We start from the raw sequence: 4,396 nt of genomic DNA, 5'->3' as shown, positions 1-4,396 counted from the left end.
CCTGGCCGGGCGTGGGTTGGGATCCAAAGGCTCATGTCTGTGACCACTCACGCCTGAGGCGCTGAATGACAGACACTTGCTCTGGGCAGAGCCACCACACACTCTTGTGCCCTTGTTGAGGCCCGGGTGTGAATGAGGGGACAGGTGACAGGGTTCGGCCCAGTGCAATGTCTCTGGGACCCACCTCTGCAGCATGGTGACATTTGCATTCACAGACAGACCGCCTGAATCAGGGCCCCTGGACCATCTCAGAAGAAAGCCACTGATACTATGGGGAGAGGAAGAGGGGTCCCTGGGCTCCAAAGCCATGGGCCCCCCAGCATTAGGGCAAAGTGAGGTGCTGGGACCAGCAGCTGCGTTCCCCCCGGATCTATTAGAGATCTCAATTCTGGGCGCTGCCCAGACCTAGAATCACACTGTGGGAGCCCAGCCACCCGTGTCTGACTGGCCCTCGGGTTCCGGTGTCACCCTCAGAGGAGAAGTGCTGGCTCACGGAAACCAGGCTATGCCCAGAGAAGCAGGAAATGGAGCACCGAGTGCAGCCACAGACATGTGTACTCAAAACCACCACCCTGGTCCTGGCCCGTTTGGCTCAGTGGATAGAGCGTCGGCCTGTGGACTGACTGGATAGCATGAAAGTTTTATTTATGCCCCATTAAGTAAAAAATTATGTAAATAGTCAGATAATAACAAGCTAATGACCTGCATATTTCCATATGGATGAATGGTGATATATCTAAACAGGAAATAAATGGAAAGCCTAGAAATAAAAAAACAAAAACAAAAACAAAAAAATGCCACCTTGCTGGCAACTCTGCCCCAAGTGGCCGCTGGCTCAGCAGGGAAGGTAACCGGCCCAGCTTCCTGCTGCTGCGGGTCAAGTGGTCAGCACAGGCCACAGGCCACAGCCACCAGCGACCCGTGAGCTCACTGCCTGGCACGTGGGCACTTCATCTGGTGGATAAAGCCTGCCAGGCTCACAGTAGAGAGGACACCGTGTGGCGGGGTGGGGACCGCCTTGAGATGCTCTCCTGCGAAGGTTTGTCAATGGCTGGAGGAAGGAGAACGGGCGGGAGCCCCGTCTCACCACCCCTCAGCCTGTCCCAGACTCCGTGCACACGAGTGTGTACCAGGGCAGCACGCTGTGCGGACTAATGCCACTCGAGCCGGGCAGGGAAGGGTCTGCGTCAGCAGCCACGCTCCTGGCTTCCCTGCAAGAGGCCCTGAGGCGGCCAGGGGCAGGCTGCATGGGGTGTCATGTGTGGCTTCCATGTGACAGAGACACAACCCATTCACGGGCAGGGCCCGCTCTCCCAGGCCTCCACATTTCTCCATTTTGCACTTTTTATGTTTAATCCTCACCCAAGAATATTTTTCCACGATTTTAGAGAGAGTGGGAGAGAGACGGAAAGACAGAAACACCGACGTGAAACATATTGATTGGTTGCCTTCTGCACGTGCCCTGACCAGGGCCAGGGAATAGCCTGCAACCCAAGTATGTGCCCTGGACCCCTTGACCAGCACCGAGCCGGTACCCTTACAGTCCGCAGGCTAACGCTCTATCCACTGAGCCAAACCGGCTAGGACTACTTTGCACTTTCTTCTCTCTCTCCAGGAGTGCCACAGGTGGAGTTTGGCTGGAGCTGTGTGCCGTGGAGGAGGCGGGTTCATGTCAGTCTCCAGCGACATCTGGCCTGGGTGCCGCTTCAGAGACACCTCTGCTGCCTGCCTCTGTCCCCTTCAAAACTGAAGGCTCCCTGTCCTCCCCCAAGTTCAGATTCTTTGGCTCTCAAGGACAAGTCCCCCGTCCGCATGTTGAGCCTGAGGAGGCGGACAAGTAAACAGGCAAGGGCAAACACGTTCCATGAATGCGGGGGGCGGGGTTACAGAACTGGAGAGATATCCTGCCTAGGGGCCCAGAGATGCCATGGAGGGGGCCTGCCTTCCTGGGGTGTCTACAGGGCATGTTTACGTGTGGCCCTGGGCAGTGCCTGTGTTGTAGGTGGGGCCTGGATTCTCGTTGCCTGGAGAGTCAGAAGTGTTTACTGAAATGGGTGCCTTAGATTACGGTGCTGTTGGACACGAGCCTACGCCCTTTCCACCCCTGCACACACCAGATAACCTTCAGTTCCCGCCTAGCGCAGGCCAGGGCTAGAACAGTGGTCGCCAACCGGTGGTCCGCGGGGTCCGAAAGGTTGGCGACTGCTGGGCTAGGAGGAAACAGCCATCCCCTAAACTGTCCTCAAGTCGGGGAGACAGGAACTTCCATGGCCAATAGTGGGCATCTTTGAAACACCATGGAGCCCTAGCCGGTATGGCTCAGTGGTAGAGTGTCAGCCTGCAAGCTGAAGGGTCCTGGCTTTGATTCGGTCAAGGGCAGGTACCTTGGTTGCTGGCTCCCAGCCCTGGTCAGGGGCATGTGGGAGGCAACCAATTGATGGGTCTCTCTCACATCAGTGTTTCTCTCTGTCTCTCCTTCTCCCTTCCACTCTCCCTAAAAATCAATGGAAAAAAATATCATCAGGTGACGATAAAAAACAAACAAACAAAAAAACTCGCTGGAGGTGAGAGCGAGCTGAGACAGGAGCATCATGGGGGAGGCCAGCCAGTCAACGCCTTGGCTCCCAGGGGCCCCCAGCTCAGAAGCACAAGGCTCTCCGTCCACGCAGACTTGATGTTGCTCAAGGGGCTAATTCATGCTAAAGAGTCACAGACACCGATATCTACACAACCGTGGAGCCAGTGGACTAATTCATCTTCCCGCAGCTACTCATGTCCGCACTGACACGCATATTTCAGGAACTCATTCGCAAAGGATTTCGTAAGCACCAAGTGCCTATCATTAGCAAACCCGAGGACAGTGCAGCCGGAAGAGGCGGCGACCAGCAGAGAGAGGCCGAGTTGTGCAATGATCTTGGCGTCAAACAAGCTAGAGTTCCAACGCTGTCCACCATGTGTAATAGGCAGGGGACTCAGGAACATGACTTCACCTTCCTGGGTCTCATCCCTCACCTGTGAAATGGGCATGGCAACACCCCTCACATGATGGCTATTACATGAGGTTGTTTATGTTCCTCTGGGCAGGCTGTGGCCCATGCAGTTGAGGGAACAGACGCTGGGGTCATACACACCTGGTCTAACTTCTAGCTCTGCCCCTTAATAGGTACACAATCTTGGGCAAGTTGCTTGTCTTCCCCCCTCCTCTCCCACTCTCAGTTTGCTCATTTGTAAAATGGGAATAAAAAATTCCTCCTAGGGGCTAAGAAGCAAATAAGAAAGTTATATGCAAAGAACTTAGCAAATCCCCAGGTTATAGAAGCATTCAACAAAGAGCGTGGCCTGTGATTGGGCACAAAGGAATGGTGCTGTCGATGTATAAACATCCAAAGCTGTCTTGAATTTTTATGAGTCTACTAGAGGCCCGGTGCACGAATTTGTGCATGGGTGGGGTCTGCCGGCTCACCTCCATCTGAGCAATCAGGCGGGCCAGACAGGGGGAGTTCAATTAGGGGCCGGAAGCAGCCAGCCAGGCCCAGCCCCCACCCGGATTGAACTGCCAGTTGAGGGGACAATTTGCATATTAGCCTTTAATTATACAGGATTTGAGCCAAAACTAATGACAATTGCCCTGGCCTGTATGGCTCAGTCGGTTGGGAGTTGTCCCGTGCACCAGAGGTTGCTGAATCGATTCCCAGGGCACATACCTGGGTTTTGGGGTTCCATCCCAGTAGGGGGTGTGCAGAAGGCAGCCGATCAATCCATGTTCCTCTCTCACACTGATGTTTCTACCTCTCCCTTCCTCTCTAAAAAACAAAACATTATATTAAAAATAAACATATGACAATTGCCAGGAAGCGAGATCTCAAACACTTAGGAAAAATAACAGTTTTGCAGTTTTCTTTCATGCATGTGAAATTGAAGGAATGTAAGGAAGGTGACATGCACGTGGAAGAGAGCAAGGCGGTAATTGGATTACAGGAGAGTTAACAAGATTATTTGCTCTCTAGTTGTTATGCTTATTTCAAAGGTGTATTAACCTGGGTGACAAGAGCAATGGAGAGGGCTTGCTTAAGGCAAGATAAACATTTTCCTAAGTCCGGGGCATGGCTACCCACCATGACCTGAGGGTTAGAGATTTATGATCCCATCAGCCTGTGAGGTTTCTTTCCAAAAAACACTTTTTTGTCCTCAGTACACGTACTAATAATTAAAGTTAACATTAGCACAAACTTTTTTTTTAATATAATTTTTAATTGATTTTTTTACAGAGAGTAAGAGAGAAGGATAGAGAGTTAGATGAGAGGGGACCATTGATTAGCTGCCTCCTGCACACCCCCCACTGAGGATGTGCCCACAACCAAGGTACATGCCCTTGACCAGAATCGAACCTGGGACC

This window comes from Myotis davidii, unplaced genomic scaffold (genome assembly GCF_000327345.1).
Source record: "Myotis davidii unplaced genomic scaffold, ASM32734v1 scaffold480, whole genome shotgun sequence".
NCBI lineage: Eukaryota > Metazoa > Chordata > Mammalia > Chiroptera > Vespertilionidae > Myotis > Myotis davidii.
This window is presented reverse-complemented; position numbering follows the sequence as displayed.